Raw genomic sequence first — 19,076 nt, 5'->3', positions numbered from 1 at the left:
CAATTAAGACACACACTTACAGGTGCCGTCTGCTGGCATTCAAAATGAAACGCAGCATTGGGGCAAAACACAAAGAGCCGAGTTCTTCTTGTGAGGCCCCACGCCTCATTAGCTGCCGTCGCTCCCTGATGAATCTGTCCCTCACACTGGACCACCTGGTTTCCACATGTTTGGCTGAAAGCAAAAAACGTACAGACATTAGTAATATATGAGCGTCAGGTGACCATAACAGTAGAGTTTCTTGTTTGACATAGTGGGTAAATAACTTACCAATGATCAACTTCTGTAATCTACTATGCTTGTCCCAACCTGGGTACACAATCCGGGCAACCTCCCTCCATGCGGCACTCCGCCTTAGCCGGCTTGTGTACCCAGGCGCAGGGCCGTCCCATAGCAGTGGCCAAGCATGGACCTTAATAAAAAGATAAATAAATAATATAAACCTCTTGCAAACAATGCTCGCTTGGTAAGGTAATAGCTAGTCGAGGCTTTTTCATTGTTAGAGGCAATGTTGCTGACTAAATATGACGTCACTTATGTGGGTGGGTTATGGAGCTTCCCGTGCTGCTCCCTCCTCCCTCCATGATGTCTGCTGCCGGCCCATATCATATACACAGTACACAACTACTCCCATCATGTGGTCATAGCGTAAGCCTCAAATATTTCAAACATAACGTAATAGTGAATTCGACACCACAATCCGGAGGGGGGATGGGGGAGGGGGGAGTGAGTTAGCTGCACGGGCAGCTCGCTAACACAAACCATAAGTCACACCCTCGTTTCTCAGCAACATATGATCAAACAAAGAAAATTCCTGAAAGAGATATTACACAAACATAGCGAATCAAACATAATTAGCGGCACATTGGCTACAATTGTAAATACATTGCATTATGTTTCACACAGACACATAGCCTAAGGGTACAAACACACACACCGTATACACAGCCTATTTACTACTGCGATACGCAACAAATACGCAACAAATACGCAGCAAATACGCAGCAGATTAGATCTAAATAACTGAACACAGCATCAAATCTGCACCACCAAATCTGCTGCAGATCTGCTGCGTATATGCTGCGTATCTGCTGCGTATACGGTGTGTGTGTTTGTACCCTAACAAATATAAATGTATAGTGCGATTTAGAGCTAACCCTTATGGGCAAGCCATAGGAATTACACACATTCGTTGGGACGTGAACTACTATCAGCAATGTATGGTGACCAAAGTAGTCACACAGGGCAATAGGTGGGGGCAAAAATCCATAATAAACATTTAGCTTCGTCATAAATAAAGATCATTAATGACTAACTTGTAATTGATAAATTAGGAAGGAAAGACCCTTTAACAACACATATATAAAATGAAGCAATGTAAAGTACCAGGACAGAATGTAATCATTATTGAGAACAGATATCTGATATATTCGAAGACCAGGCCTGTACATTTAATTTTGACACTAACTCTAAAAAATACATCAAGTGACTGTCACACACATCGCTTCTCAGACTCACAATGATAAGTCAAAAAGCGGTAAGCTGTTAGAACTCCACCTATGTCAACATTTATTAACTCATTAATGGCAAGGCGTTATCAAATACTTACTTGTAAGATTAGTCCATAAACGTCGATGAGTGATTTATCGATAACCATATCTGCCTCCATTGATTTGCCTTTACAGTTCTAAATAAACTAATTGAGTGAATTGCTTTCACTCTTCGGATGTGAAAATACAGAAAATGGCGAAATAACCTTGGCATATATACACAGGAACAAAAGAATGATACATTTGTTATTTTGTTTCTCAAAACAATCACGTGACCCCCTAGATGCAATTGTATCATGGCCAGTGAACCTGCTTTGTAGGAGTAAGTAGATTTAGTTTGTCAGAACTTTGTAAGCCAAGGAACAAAAATAGAAATATAATCATCACTAGCAGCCCGGGCCCTGAGCTCCTGGGGGGCCCATGACCACCCAAAAAGACTTATACTTTCAATGGTGTACTGTCTCCTGGCTAAACTTCTGCCATGATTTGCAAAAAAATCACAGTTTTTTTATGGCAATTTTGCACAAATCAGGACATCATGACATTATCTATCCTGTACTATGAACGCCAGGCTAGTGCTTCCATAGTTACAGTGGGGTGGGGGGGGCCAGGCTTGGTGAACAGCCCGGGGCCTATGGTAAAGTTAATCTGCCCCTGATCACTAGTAGTCTGTTTTTAATTATACTGGCCTGTAATCGATCAACTGCTGCCTCCTCCTCAAGTAGCCTCTCCTCAATAATACTGGACTGGAATCAATGAACTGCTGCCTCCTCCTGCTGCTCAACTTGTCTCTTCTCAACAATACTGGCCTGGGTGCAATCAAGTGCTGCCACATCCTCCTTGTAAACTTTTTTTCCAATATTTTTTTTCACTATTTTAGCACTTTTATTCACTATATTTTACTATTATTATTATTATTATTTTTTTCCTCATTATTTTTGGAAAAATTTTTCCCCACTTTTTTCATTGTAATAGCAACTGCAACTAAACGAAACTATACCCTATCACACTCCCACTATTGTAGCTGCAATTATTCAGCCGTTAGAGCAAGGTTTGTTTTCGGTTTGGTTCGGACCGATCCGAAATTCACGAAAGTTCGCCGTATCGAACAGAACCGAACTTTTCAAAAGTTCGCTCATCCCTAGTCGGAACATAGCCTTTGAGCACTTTGTGGCCGCTGTTCCCGCTAGCTGCAATGGCTCGCGCATGTACTTGACTGCTAACATTCCCCTCTCTCTCCCTTTTTGTTTTTTTAAAATACCAGCATCCTGAGAACTAAGTTGGATTTGGTGGACTATGTCAATGACTGGCAATTTTCTATTGTAATTAAATGGTCAATGAGGAATAAGGGAGTTTTTTTATATCAATAAAAAATCTGGTGTATTGTGTTTTCTTTTTTTTTTTACTGACTTTACAGATTTTGTAATGGAAATCATTAAACATGAGCGAGTACTAAAATGTTTGAAAGCACATTACTAGAGTAGAGTATTTTCTAATCCTCAAGTGCTTAATTTGATTAATAAACACCATTAAAGTCAATAGAAGACTCAAGCATATTTTCTGGGGCTTCCTGTTCGGTAAAGGAGATGGTGTCTGGGGCACTTAAAAACCTTAGAAAGTGATGGAAACTCCACGAAAAGAAACTGAGAAGCATGCAGGGGAAGCATGCATGGATGCATTAAAGACTCCCAGGTCCTGGAGTTTTGGCACTTTTATAGACTGACAATATTGTGCACCCACCCCATGATAGTCCAATTTAAAGTGTGTGTGTGTGGGGGGGGGGGGAGTTAGAAAATACTCTTTCCTGTACATTTACTTGTAGATAGAGATAAGCGAATTTACAATAATAACAAAGTGAAGAGCTTTGTTATGTCTGCAATCCACTCATCAGCCTTCTGCCCTCCTCCCAAGGTACTGGGAAAATCTGGATACAGTCCTGGGAAACTAGGTAGGACGTGCCATTTATTTTGGCCCAGCCTAATAATTTTAGTCTGAAACTACTCCAGAGCAGGACTGCCATATTTTTTATGCTCTAGGGTTCATAGTGCCTAGCTCTTCCAAATACAACTGTAGCAGTGGGTACTGGAGTAATAATGTGGTGGCTAGTGTTAGCCATTTTACATATTAACACACGCGGCTTAGTAATGGTTGCTGTCTATTAAATAGCTTTTACTACTATTAAGCCTGTACAAAAAAAAAATACACCAGAGAAATACCAGTATATAAAAAAAATTAAAAAGAGAAAAAAACATTAGTAAATGGAGATCACTCTTTTCTGCTGTGCTAGTGGCTGTGGCTACCACATGCAGTTGTGAAATTCAGGTCCTGTCTGTAGTATACAAGCACATGCACTACCTGCCACAGCTAGTACAGCTGGGAGGGGCCAAAAGGTGCTGAAAGGGTTTATAATATGCTGAGGCCTGATACTAGAATCTATAGTATGATGTGGGCCTGATACTGAGGTCTGTGATATGCTGAGGCCTGATACTGGTGTCTATAATCAGCTTGGGCCTGATACTGGTGTCTAAAATCGACTGGGATTCTGATACTGGGATCTATAATATGCTAGGGGTCTGATACTAGGCTGTCTTTTATGTTGAGGTACTGATACTGTGTCTTATTCTGGGGTCTGTAATATGTTGAGGTCCTTATACTGAGGTCTTTAATATGTTGGGGTCCAAACTCTGCAGTACGTATTATGCTAAGGGCCTGATACTGCGGTCTAGTTGTGGGGTTGTAATATCCTGGGGGCATGATGCTGGGGTATTTATTATACAGTGGGCCTTCTACTGGTGCCTGATTCTTGGCTTTGTAAAATGATGGGGGACTGATTCTGGGTTCTTAGTTAAGGGTCTGTATTATGTTAGGAGCTTTATACTGGTGCCCTCAAACTGGGGTCTATATTATGCTGTGGGCCTCATACTGGGGTCTTAATTTGGAGTTTAGGAGCCTTATACTGGAACTTAATACTGGGGTCTATAATATGTTGGGGGCCTGATACTGGTGCCTAATAGGACCGATTCTGAGGTCTGTGTTATGCTGGGGCCCTGATTCTGGGGTCTGTATAATGTGGTGGACCTGATCTTAGAATCTGATACTGGATCTTCTGTGCTGTACAAATCCCCTCCCTCTGCATTGTCCTAACTGTAAGGTCCTTACGATAACTGCGATATATAGGAATCAATATTTTTTTTTAAAAAGCTAACACACCTAAAGCCACACCCCTAAAACCACACCCACAACAAGCCACATCTCATTGTCAATGCTAAAGTGTCCCTGAAAGAAAAAATTGAATGTGGGCAACTATGTATACATGTCACTCTGCTAAATAACTGTTTACCGCACCCAGGAAACAAGCACATGTATAGTGGAGGAGGCAGAATGATGTAGTATAGTCACATGCTCCACCATAGGAATCATCTCATGGATGGGAGATCTGTCCAGCTCTTAAATGGGGGAAATGATGGGATGGAGCTTCATAATGCAGCATATCGGGGGAGAGTTGGCCAATCTCTTTAATACATTTTTATAATAAATAATTATAAGTAAAAGTGTAATGGTGTTCTGGAAAAAATGGACTGATATTTTAGCCCAGATTGACTAAGATTGTTTTGTTTTCAGAATGCATACATGCAGCGAGCCGGGGTAATGGGAAGAGAGTGAGGGGGATGAGGAGAGGATGATGGTAGTCTCTCCTGAGTGTGGCGCTGAGCTCCTCTGTGAGGGGATGCACTGAGGGCTGCAGGGGGAGAGTGTGCTATACCTGCAGGATGGCTGGAACTTGTCACGGTCACAGGTGGGCACGAGGGCTTCTGCAGGTACAGGGGGACTCTCTGGCGCTTCCCGGGTGTCTCTCTCTCTTCTGTGGCTGCTGCAGCGGTTTCTGTAGGGGGGCTGCACCCGTGTGTAAGGTGGTCGGTGGTGTGGACTTGTAGTTCCCCCGGGGCCAACCCCAAAATACTGCTGCCTGGTAATATGGCCCTTGATGGTGGTGTGGTGCAGGTGGACCAGACAACAGGGAGACAAGGAGGGAGGCAGTGTAACAACAACTCCTTTACTGTAAGACTTGCAGGTGTTATACAGTCCTTTAGCATACAGTGATGAATACTGGCGGCTTTGACTGAGCTACTGTGCTTGTGAGAGCCTGGTGGTGTGAAGAGAGACGACCTGCCTTAGGTCCTGGTCTGCCAGAACGTGTGGGACGCTGGTGAGCACTGTGATCCTGTGGACTTCTCCCAATGGTGCTTGAGTCTGCTTTTCCCCTCCCTGTCTGCCAGGGAGCTTCCTGCAAAATTACTGGGCCGGGCCTTAGGCCACAACTTTCGGGTCCCAGAGGATCCAGGGGTCCTAGTCAATGCTACCCCCCGAATGTCAGGAAGATGGGTGCCGAGGCCTAGGTTAACTTGGCTCCCTCTTACAGCCAAGTCTCTCCACTGGGTGTCTGTCTTTAGGATTCCCACTGACTGTATATGTGCTGGCCCTTTCCTGAGGGGGCACCTGACAAACTGTCTCTCAAGGTCTCTCTTTCTCTCACCTCCAGCTGTTTGTTCTCTTGCTGCTCTGTGTAAGATCTTTCTCCTTGTTCCCCTCAGCAGCTTCTCTCTCTGTGGTGATCTCCTGAGGTGATGTTATACCCTCTACAGCTGGTCACTTGTCTCACTGGTCTCTTGTCTCCTGTCTCAGCTAAGCTCTGCAACAGCCAGCCTTATATAGGGGGCCTATCTGCATAACCACACCCCCTTCTAGCAACTTCCTAAGCTTACCACACTACCTAGAGCAGTTCCCACTACGGTCAGTAGATGTCGCTGTAGTGTGTTGTGCGCAGTGAAAAGCATGTAACCCATCTCTGCCTGCCAGTTACTGGTACAGAGAAATACACAGAATAGTTGCACATAAAACATGTTAACTCCTAAAATATATAATAACACTTGTTGACAGGTGCCATCCTCAGCCCAGCCACAGGAACCATGCTCTGGTATACTACATACATATTATGGTTGTAATCTCTCATCCCACTATGATGTGTCTGTCCTTTGGTATTTGGCCGGTTTATCATGTGCGGCTACTTGCGCCATTTTTTACCAAACTGCACAAATCATGTCACTAATGTGAAAATTGGCCACTTTAAATTAGGTCAGCTAAGTGAAAAGTGGGTGCGTCAAAAACTGTAGGGAAATATGTAGAAAATACATAGGTAAATGTGAGAAAAATGGACCTGCCACTTGTTGGGTTTGAGCTGTTTTGTCAGTCTCAATGTAAAATCAAGTAAAACCCGACAAACACAATAAATCTGTCCTGAAAATTTAGAACATACTAAAAAAGAGAAACCCTACAAAAAGTGTGAGGATTTTTTGTGTAGTAAAACTGGGTCATTATTAAAGAGAACCAATCACACAAAAATTGGCTATAAAGCTAAGGAAACGTGCTGGTAGATCAGCCAGCATGCTTCCTAACCATCCCCCCAGGGCAGTTTCTAGGCCATTTTGGCAACAGGGCGACTCTTGAGAAAAGCGCCCCCCCCCACCTCCTATTAATGGGGGGGGGGCGCTATCAATCACTGCTGAGTGAGGTGCGAGGTCTGGGTGGGACACACACTGCAGAGAGCCCCTATATGGAACATGTGTCCTGGACTCCTGGAAGGGCTGATACTGGGGGACACCTACAGAAGGAACCAGTGAGAAGAGACACCACAGCTTCATTAAATAACAACTACAACTCTCAGAATGCCTTACACTTATGAAGCTCTCGGGGTATGCTGGAAGTTATAGCTTGTGAGATGACAACACCTTGAGGTGTCTGTTTATTTTTACTTCAACTTCCAGTATATTCTGAGGGCTGTGGACTTTCAGTACATGCTGGGAGTTGTAGTGTTTGCAGCTGTTGTAGTTGGAGGCGCATTTGTTCTGGAGCAGGCCCCTCTGAATTTACTAAGGCTGGGTTCACACTACTTTTTTGCGATGTTTTTCCAAAAAACGGATAAAAAAATGTATGGAAAAATGGATGCTCGTGTGCATTCGTTCTGATCTGTTTTTCTATTGACTTCTGTTTTTTTAACATACACAAAAACACAGTAGACTGAATTTTTGTGTACGTTAAAAAAAAGGATGCGTTCTGATATGACTGACAGGAAAAGAGGCTTCTAACCGACCTATTTTCCTGTCAGTCATCCTGCAGAGCTCACGGACAGGCAGAGAGCCATGACTAGTCACAGCCCAGATGAGTAGTTCCTGACTCTCTGCTTGTTTCATGCGCCAAAATATTAGACCGTTTCAGCACCTACATTTCTACAGAAGACATAGATCACAGGGTAAGGAAGCATTTTGCCATCTTCCGGGCACCGCTAGTAGCATTATCGGGAAAATCTAAGTTAATCATTTCCTTTACAAGTCTATGGCACTATACATTCTTCCAGAGGAATGAAAATCCGCCTCAGGAATGGAAGAATGGAAGAATGGAGCTCCATAGACTGGAATAGAAATCAGTATAGCAGCAGATTTCACTGTGATACTCCCAGCGTGAAATTTACTGCAAATGCGGTATGTGTGGATGTGCCCTTATAAACCCATGGTAAGTTTGAACCTGAACCAGAATCGGATGCTGTAGCTGTATCTTTTTTCTTTTCCAGGCTGCGTTATCAACAGCTGCACCATGCGGGTCTGGTTCTGGACCTTACTGTAAGGGTAGCTTCACACTTACCGGATTCGCATCGAATTTCATGCTGCGAGTTGTGGGTATGTAACCCCATTGCAAATCACACTTCCAAACTCGCAGCGTGAGATCTGCTGCGAATCCAGTATGTGTGAAGCTACCCTAAGTTGTCTCATCTCTAGTGTATATACAGACAGATCAATAGATATGTATTTACATACAATTATATATACACACACACAAACAAACAAATACATACACACACTATACTTGTATACTACACAGTATGGACATCACACATACATAGAACACAAACAGCACACTATACATAACATAGGATGTCACACACAGCACACTATACATTACATAGGATATCACACACAGCACACTATACATTACATAGGATATCACACACACAGCACACTATACATTACATAGGATATCACACACAGCACACTATACATTACATAGGATATCACACACAGCACACTATACATTACATAGGATATCACACACAGCACACTATACATTACATAGGATATCACACACAGCACACTATACATTACATAGGATATCGCACACAGCACACTATACATTACATAGGATATCACACACAGCACACTATACATTACATAGGATATCGCACACAGCACACTATACATTACATAGGATATCGCACACAGCACACTATACATTACATAGGATATCACACACAGCACACTATACATTACATAGGATATCACACACAGCACACTATACATTACATAGGATATCACACACAGCACACTATACATTACATAGGATATCACACACAGCACACTATACATTACATAGGATATCACACACAGCACACTATACATTACATAGGATATCGCACACAGCACACTATACATTACATAGGATATCGCACACAGCACACTATACATTACATAGGATATCACACACAGCACACTATACATTACATAGGATATCACACACAGCACACTATACATTACATAGGATATCACACACAGCACACTATACATTACATAGGATATCACACACAGCACACTATACATTACATAGGATATCACACACGGCACACTATACATTACATAGGATATCACACACGGCACACTATACATTACATAGGATATCACACACAGCACACTATACATTACATAGGATATCACACATACCTTTGCACTCTTTACACACAAATATAGTGGAGTAGCTTTTTGTAGCTGGGTGCAGTCTAGAAAGGGTTAAATCACCAGGCACAATTCCTATGCTAATAACCCTCCCCCCAGGGCCGGCGTCAGAACCCGGCATACTCGGGCAAGTGCCGGGGCCCACTGCCGCCCAAGGGGCCCCCGACACTTGCCCAAGCAGTGAGACAGACGCCCGCCGCATCACCGACCCCCGCGGGAGCGAGTGCTGCCGACACCAAGTCCGGGGGAGGGCTGGAGGGGCTGGGGAAGGACCTGCCGTGTTTGCTGCACTGGGGAAGGACCTGTGGTGACGTCATAAGGGGGCGGGACTGAGAACGGGAGAGGCTGCATATGGATGAAGGACCTGTGGTGATGTCATAAGGGGGCGGGACTGAGAACGGGAGAGGCTGCATATGGATGAAGGACCTGTGATCATTGTCATGTGACATGAGGAGGCGGGGCTCACTTATACCTTCCCTCTGTATGCTGTGAGTTTTATTCCTTCTCTTATATCTCCTTCTGTAATGGCCTCTGATCTCCCATAATAACAGGCTGTCCATGCTGGGAGTTGTAGTTCTCCTCATATCTCCTCCTGTAATGGCTTCTGATCTCCCATAATAACAGGCTGTCCATGCTGGGAGTTGTAGTTCTCCTCATATCTCCTCCTGTAATGGCTTCTGATCTCCCATAATAACAGGCTGTCCATGCTGGGAGTTGTAGTTCTCCTCATATCTCCTCCTGTAATGGCCTCTGATCTCCCATAATAACAGGCTGTCCATGCTGGGAGTTGTAGTTCTTCTCATATCTCCTCCTGTAATGGCTTCTGATCTCCCATAATAATAGACGGTCCATGCTGGGAGTTGTAGTTCTCATATCTCCTCCTGTAATGGCCTCTGATCTCCCATAATAACAGGCTGTCCATGCTGGGAGTTGTATTTCTCATATCTCCTCCTGTAATGGCCTCTGATCTCCCATAATAACAGGCTGTCCATGCTGGGAGTTGTAGTTCTCCTCATATCTCCTCCTGTAATGGCCTCTGATCTCCCATAATAACAGGCTGGACATGCTGGGAGTTGTAGTTCTCCTCATATCTCCTCCTGTAATGGCCTCTGATCTCCCATAATAACAGGCTGGACATGCTTGGAGTTGTAGTCCGCCTCTTATACCTCCTCCTGTAATGGCCTCTGATCTCCCATAATAACAGGCTGTCCATGCTGGGAGTTGTAGTTATCCTCATATCTCCTCCTGTAATGGCTTCTGATCTCCCATAATAACAGGCTGGCCATGCTGGGAGTTGTAGTACTCCTCAAATCTTCTCCTGTAATGTCCTTTGATCTCCCATAATAACAGACTGGACACGCTGGGAGTTGTAGTCATATTATATCTTCTCCTGTAATGGCCTCTGATCTCCTATAATAACAGGCTGGACATGCTGGGAGTTGTAGTTCCCCCTGGTATACCTCATGTAATGTCTCTTATTGTAACTTCATTCTAGCCTGCTCTATGGTGAAGAAGCTAGAATACAGACTCCAGGGGGACAACCTCCTTCTAGCACCTCCATTCTAGTCCATTCTAGCATGGATGCGATCTCACCAGCAGGCGCAGAGCGATGACGTCATCACATCGGCTGGTGGATCCACAAGGTGCACACAAGGGAGAAGAGGACCCGTCCCCCGGATTAGTGAGTATGTTTTATTTTTTTATTTTCTTGTGCTGAGGGAGAGCAGGGGGCATTTCTATGGGGCAGAGCAGGGGGCATTTCTATGGGGACAGAGCAGGGGGAATTTCTATGGGGCAGAGCAGGGGGCATTACTATGGGGACAGAGGGCATTATTACTATATGGGGGGCACAGCATGGGGACATTATAACTATATGGGGGGCACAGCATTAGGACATTATTACTATAGGGGGGCACAGCATTAGGACATTATTACTATATGGGGGGCACAGCACGGGACCCACAAACCTCCTTTACTACACATGACACCAAACAGCGGAGTTACTACTGTATAGGAGCCTATGGGTGGGAAAAAGGGAAGGAAGTGGCTGGAAATGTGCGGAGCCTAACATGTTTGTCTGACAGGTTCTGATGAATTGTAGCTGGAAGAAATCATCATGGAGGTCTGGGCCAGATGGAGAGGAAACGGAGAGCAATCGCCTCAGATCAAAGAAGACGTCACCTGTGAGTTACTGAATTAAGTTTTTTTTCGATATTTTGTCAAACTTTATTTGGTAGGTGTGCCCCGAGGTGTGCTATACAAAGGGGCCCGCTGAGGCTCTCTCGCCCAAGGGCCCACAAAAACCTGGAGCCGGCCCTGCCTCCCCCCCTCCTCCTCCCGACTGAAGCTGCAGAGTCTTGAGAGCTATGGGGAAAGGATGAAAGTTAGAGGGAAGATGAGAAAGTATAGACTGTGGGGTATGAAGCTGCCCCCCCACCCAACAATCACATTCACATACACCCCAACACTGCTGATCCCCCACAGTGACCCCCCCTCTCCCCCTCCAGACAGACAGCAGCACTTACATAGACGCTCTCCTCAGCTGTGTGCAGGCCGGGTCGGGGGAGGAGACATTCTCAGACTGGAGCTGCTGCCTGTGCTGGATGCTCTGCAGAGCCGCAGGGGGAAACGTGGAGGAGTCCGTGCTGCCTCCTCTTCCCTCTGGTCACAGGCCACAAAGGAGCCCCCAGGAGCCAGGTACTGTGTGTGTGGGCGCTCCAAAGTCCGAGCCTGCTGCCCTGTGCAGAACATCACTGATGCTGTGTGGTGAGGGAGGGCGCCCCCTAGCTGTCAGCGCCCCGTGCAGTGGCCCGGCCTGCACGGTGCTAGAAACGGCCCTGCATCCCCCTGTTCCCTCCGTCCCCTGTACATAGAGCCCGCAAAGTTAGTTTATTAGTTTCCCGGGCTCTATGCAAATTACCATGTAAGTAGTCACGGTGGGCGGGCGGCTTCTTCAAGTAGTCACGATGGGCGGGTGTCTTCTTCAAGTAGTCTGTGTCCTGGGCCGGTTCCAGCGCTGTAATCACGCCCCTCTGGGCGTGTGTAGAAAGCGCCGCATGGTGACGTCATTAGGGGGGGCCGGCATTGCACGTTGGCCTGGCCGACGTCTTTACTAAGCTGCGCATGCACAGTGCAGCCGGAGAAGACGCTGCGGTACTGCACCTGCACTGCGTAGTACAGCAGCGGCTTCACCCACAGTACTGCGCATGTGCAGTTTAGTAAAGACGTCGGCCAGGCCGACGTGCAATGCTGCCCCCCCCTAATGACGTCACCATGCGTCGCTTTCTACACACGCCCAGAGGGGCGTGATTACAGCGCTGGAGCCGGCCCAGGACACGGACTACTTGAAGAAGACACCCGCCCACCGTGACTTCTTGAAGAACTTGAAGAGTTCCCTGAAGAAGCCCGGTTGTGGTGAAATGTACGTAGGGACAGCTGTGACCCTCATAGGAGTAATGGGTGAGTGTTGATACGGTTTATGATTACCTCCGGTGTGTCTTGAGCCATAAAATTGCTGGGATAGCAGGTTTACTTTGAGGGAGGGCATACCATTGGGACATATTTTTTACATTGACCACCCATTTAACCTATGTTGTTGTCTATTTTATATGTATTGTACCTGGTTGTTTTTAAATACTTTTTAGTGATATTTTTATATTATTTTTTATCATGTCATCATTATAATTGTGATAAATAAACTTTGTAGTGATTCAGAATCTATGCCCATGGCTGTTTTTTGTATTCTTCTTGAAGAAGCCGCCCGCCCACCGTGACTACTTACATGGTAATTTGCATAGAGCCCGGGAGACTAATAAACTAACTTTGCGGGCTCTATGTACAGGGGACGGAGGGGACAGGGGGATGGTTAGGAAGCATGCTGGCTGATCTACCAGCACGTTTCCTTAGCTTTATAGCCAATTTTTGTGTGATTGGTTCCCTTTAATATAATTAATGGTAAGGCATTCATATTATCCTTTTATTATTTGATTACATTGATTTTACATTAGGAAACTAAGTTCTTAGAAACTGCAAGAACAAAAGATGAAATAGAGGAAATAGTTAACTGTCAGGGTTTAATATTGAAATAATTGAAAGATCGCAGCTGCCTGCACCACACATTGTTTATTACCAGTAATGCCTCTCTCATCCAGTAATATTATATATACAATATTATATATATCATATGAACATGTCTTTTCTAATTACGTTTGCTGTATAGTCTAATTGGCAAAGTGCTTTAAGTCAAACCCTTGGGATTGATAAAATGCTATTACTTTACACTAGAGGTCACCCCCGGTATGAAATTCACTTGTAGCATCATTTTTCTCATGCTACTGTTACAATGCTGGAAACATTTTTTCCTTATTGAAAAGAGATTGGATTTTTATGAGCATAATACAATATGCTAAGAATCCTTCCAGCCAAGCAAGTAAGTCTGAATATAATAGCATTCAGAGCTTCCATTTGGCAGGAGTCAGTTCCGTATATTAATCATATGCACTGTGAAAACATTCATTACAAGATACCATCACAATAAATTTAAGGCATTGCTGTCAACATAATAGCTTGCTCTGAAATTCTGCCGTGATAGTACTCAGTATCTTCTAACTGAAATCAAACTTTTTGCATTTATTTATGTAAAAAAAAAAAAATATATAGTTCAACTTCTGGGAGCCGTTGTGAGTGTTTCATACCGTATATTCAGGAAAAGGGTTACAAATGTTATATTTTCCTTATTATCTGAGATGTGTTTATTGTATTTTTCTCCTAGAATTTTATTAACTTATTAACTACTATACTATATCATAAGTTAAAGCCTACCTGTCATTATATTACTTTTCCCAAATCAAGGTGCATTTCTAGCTGTTGATGGAAGATTGGGTTATTGTGGATGTGTCCCACACTGGAGGACTTCTTTGCATGATTATTCTATAACCACCGGAGTTGTGGATCTGCTGTACCACCACTAGCAATGACATAAGCTGTACCAGGGAGCGGAGTCTAAGGGGCCGTTGGTCCTCATCAGCGCCCACCGCAAGGTGGGATACACTTGCTGTAGCAGGTGACCCCCAGGTCGCTACCCCTGGCTTTGCTTGCTAGCAGCGACAGGCGAGGTGCAGCTGGAGACACGGAGGCAGGAACAAGTTGGAACTCAGCAGAATTTACAGTGTGAATTGGAATAGCAGACACATGCAGAACTGGTCTCTTAATGAGCTTCCAGCCAGAGATAATGCTACATAATATACACACCATAACCTATTGTGCTGCACTCTTCTCAAGGGTATTGTAGTACAACCATGAATAACAAAAATTCTTCTAAATATTCACCACAGAGAGCCAACCTGTAAAGCCCCTTCTCAGAAAAGGAAAGGTTATCTATTCCTGGACTGTATCTTCAAGACAATACTATGACTAGAGTGTCCTGGGGGCCCAAATGTATTCTGCCATATGCATTTACAAAAGAGTCCTCCAGAAAGCTGTTATGGGGCCAGCTAAGGTCCTCAAGTTTGGCTTAAAGTGACTTTGTACCCACAATCTTCCTACCCCAAACCACTAGTACCTTCGGATAGCTGCTTTTAATCCAAGATCTGTCCTGGAGTCCGTTCGGCAGGTGATGCAGTTATTGTCCTTAAAAAAACTTTTAGGCTATGTTCACACAACGTAAAACTACTCACTGCAGAACTACGGCCGTAGTTTTGTGTTGCGGAACAATTCCTTATGTGCAATGGGATCCCGGCCGGAGCATACATACATCGTATGCGCTCCGGCCGGGAGCCCATACAGCGCCGGAAGAAAACTGACAGGTCAGTTTTCTGCGGCCGGAATTTTCTGCGGCTGGAATTCAGTGAATTCAGTGAAAGCCCTGTCAGCTCTGGCCGCTCGCTTCACTGTGTGCTATGGTAAGCTCTGATGCGGGCGCACGCTGATGCGCCCACATCAGAGCTCTGCGGCCGGAAAAATCATCCGGCCGGTACTTAAAGCGTAACTGTCATTTCAGGGTCATTTTTCTGAAAACATTAAATATCAATAGTACAAGCCATTATAAGAAACACTGTAATAGGTTTTATGTACTAAAAGAGTTTCCTTCTGGACTGAAAAAGCAATCTCCCAGCCTCCCCCCTCACATCAGATAAAGCAGGATTTCTGTGTCCATTATGTGGCTATGGAGAGGGGAGGGGCTGTTAGGAGTGACTGAGCACTGAGCAGTCCTGCACAGCACAACACCCTGCAATCTTCTCTCAGTAAGTTCATAGATAAGCACTGACCTTTCTGACCCCAGAATCCTGCGGTTTAGGTGCCCAGAGAGTCTACAAACAGCTGACCTTCATGTCACCTCTTCCTGCTCCCTCATCTCCCTCAGCCCCTACCCCCTTCATAGGCTTACAATGGAGAGAGCAGAGCCGTCTTCACTGGCTTCTCTGTAATGAAGACGTGTTTGCCTGATAATGCACAGATAAGAGGTCAGGGGGGGAGGCTGGGAAATTGCTTCTTGAGGACAGAAGGAGGCTTTTTTAGCTGATGAAACCTATTACAGAGTTTCTTAAAATCGCTTATACTACTGATTTCTGCAATAAAAAAAAACATGACAGTTACGCTTTAAGAGATGATCTGGCCAGAGGCCGTCCGTTCTGTGACCCGGCTGGTCTCATACGTAGTGTGAACATAGCCCTAAACTTGCAGCCCTGTGCCAAAATGGTGTGGCCTAGAGGGTCTGTGCATTAGGCTGGCACAACTTCTCTATCAATCCTCCCAGTCCTCTTCATCATTAGGAATGCTCCAGGCAGATTTTCTACTATTTTCTACTATATTTCTACTATCACCTGTGTGAGCACGGCACATGGGCTGGATCATTAAGGCACCTGTGCAGTGTTTAGAAAAGTGAGGAATAGAATACCAACTAGAGCATTCCTAATTATAAAGAGGGAAGGAAGGAGGGACAGAGAGGTTGTGCCAGCCTAATGTACAAACACTATAGGCCACACCAGTTTGACACAGGGCTGCAAGTTTAAAAGTTGTTTTTCAGGACAATAACTGCATCACATGCTAAACGGACCCCAGGACAGATCATGGATTAAAAGCAGCTATCCAAAGGGCGGGACAGATTGTGGGTACAGAGTCGCTTTAAGTAGGTCTTATCTTGATTAGATTTGAATTGACATAAGGTATATTTTGAGGTCCTCTTGACCTATGATGATATATGAAGGTCTAAGAGGAGGAGAGCTTCCTGCACCTTCGCAGACTTTTTGCATTGATGCATTATGTGAACGGCTATTTAATGCACTAAAATGCTTTAAGTAATTCTACATTTGCTATTATGATAATAATTATAAGCAAGGTCCTTATTATTATTGTCTGGATTATTAAACATTTTGATACTCTATTTCTGTATGTCTGGTTATTATTTCCATATTTAGTCTAGCTAGTTTAGGGCAAATTGCATTGTCCAGTATCAATGTCCCTGCTACTTTGCATGTATGTTTTTCATGTGGCTGAGTTCCTTGATGAAGCGTGGATAGCGAAATGTACGTAGGGACGGCTCCTTTGGTGTCTGGCAGCATGGGTAAGCGCAATAAGGTCTAAACTTATGATAGTAGTTAATCACATACTTTTTCTTAAACTGGAGAAAGCATGATATAGGGGGTATTGTGAAGTCTGAAGGACCAGGTAGATATATACCCTCTTGTCTAAATATTAGGGCTGTGACTGACACATAGGATACTAATTCAATTGCAATACACATGATTTATACCTGTCAAACCCATTTTTTATGATTGTTTTTTACTGTGGCCATTTTTTAACTTTATTCAAATGCAATATTATATGTATTGATACCTATTTATACATAATAAATTATTGTGTAAATTATAGTGTGGGTTGTTTTAATGATAAGGTGACATCTGGTGGTGCAGGGTGGTACTGAGTTGTGAGATTACTCCGTCCCCCTTATCTCAAACCTGTGTGTGTAAAAAACTGCCCTAGTGCCAAATCCTTCAGTTAACCTGCGATTTGCAGTATTCCTAAAGTGTGCAAGGACCAAATATTTTTACTTGCAAGCATTTAGGGCATGCTCATACATGGCAAAACAGCGGCCATTCTGTGACACAGCCGTTCAACCCATTAACCTCACTTCAACTTAATTAGAATGTGGGCACATTCAGATGTACCCGCACTCCAATTAACCATAGCACACAATGTAAAGTACGTCCGGGAGCCGTGTGCACCGTCTACTTTGATATGGCCGCGGTTCACTGAATAGCGGCCGCACAGAATAGACAAGGCAGTTTTATGTGCGGCCGCATGGAATCCCAGCCTAAAGGTCCTATTCCACCAACAGATCTGACGAAAGATTATCTGCCAACGATTTGAAGCCAAACCCAGAAAGAAAAGACTGGATTTCTCCTCTTTTCAAATCCACTCCAGTGTTTGGCTTCAAATCTTTGGCAGATAATCTGTCATCAGATCTGTTGGTGGAGTAGGGCCTTTAGTGTATACAGTGTGTATACATTGAGGCCAGGATTCAATAGGGGTTAATGCAATCAGCCACTGTGATTAAACAACAGCCATTGTTGCAAACCTGCTACAATGGCCGTTGTTTAATAAAAAGAATACATTGTGTGAACTTTGCCTAAAGCTGTATTTCCCTTGTACCACACAAGACTGTATGATTGATTCAATTTAAGTGTTTTCTTTTTGCACTACAAAATACAAAATAAAAAAAGACTTTTTTTTAAATGATTTGCTTAGGGTACTATTACATGGAGCAATAATTGGCCCTGTAATAAACACAAATCATTGGCTGATTGTTGATCGTAGGCTGATCGTGCACCGATCGTGCATCACTACGTGTAATAGCGGTGCGCAGCCAGCGGCTGATGATTTGCAAAGTGCATAAATTACCTATCCATGGTCCAGGGCTCCTCCTGCGCTCTGCTTCTCTCCAGGTCCCGCGCGCTGTATGCAGTTTAAGCAAGGGCAGCAAGGACATCGTTTACGGTGTCCATGCAGCCCTTGTTAAACAAGTATCGGGCCCTGTTAGGCGCTCGTTTACAGTTATTATCGGGCCCCCATCGGGCCATGTAATAGTGCCCTTAGTCTCAGGTTAATGTGACAGACAGCATTTCTTGAAAAACAGCCACTGTGATTTTTGATGCATGTTTTTGAGGCAGTGCTCTCTTCATGTTTCTTATGCTTTTTCAGGGTATATGCACACAGAGTAATTCTACTGACCCCCCAAAGAATTGTCATGTTAATTCTTTGGGTAAATGACAGAATCCGCACGAGCATATAATGGAGCCTATGAAGCTGGCGGAGAGAGAATAGGGAGTGGCTGATTCCGTATGCAGTTTTCCTACAGAATTACTCTGTGTGAATATACCCTCAATCCACAAATCAAGGAAAACAAATAAAAAGTTGTCACAAAAACTGTGATGTTTTCCCAAAAAACATTGGGGGAGATTTATCAAACATGGTGTAAAGTGAAACTGGCTCAGATGCCCCTAGCAACCAATCAGATTCCACCTTTCATTTTCCAAAGAGTCTATGAGGAATCACTTTACACCATGTTTGATAAATCTCCAGCATTGTGTATGCCATGTTCACAAACAGTAAAAATAAAGCAAAGTATGGCCGTAATTTTGATGTAAAAATATGGCCATATTTTCTGATAGGCTCCATTGAGGTCAACAGG

The sequence above is a fragment of the Dendropsophus ebraccatus genome, chromosome 3, assembly GCF_027789765.1.
Source record: "Dendropsophus ebraccatus isolate aDenEbr1 chromosome 3, aDenEbr1.pat, whole genome shotgun sequence".
Lineage (NCBI taxonomy): Eukaryota > Metazoa > Chordata > Amphibia > Anura > Hylidae > Dendropsophus > Dendropsophus ebraccatus.
The sequence above is the reverse complement of the archived record's forward strand: the minus strand, read 5'-3'. Positions refer to the sequence as shown.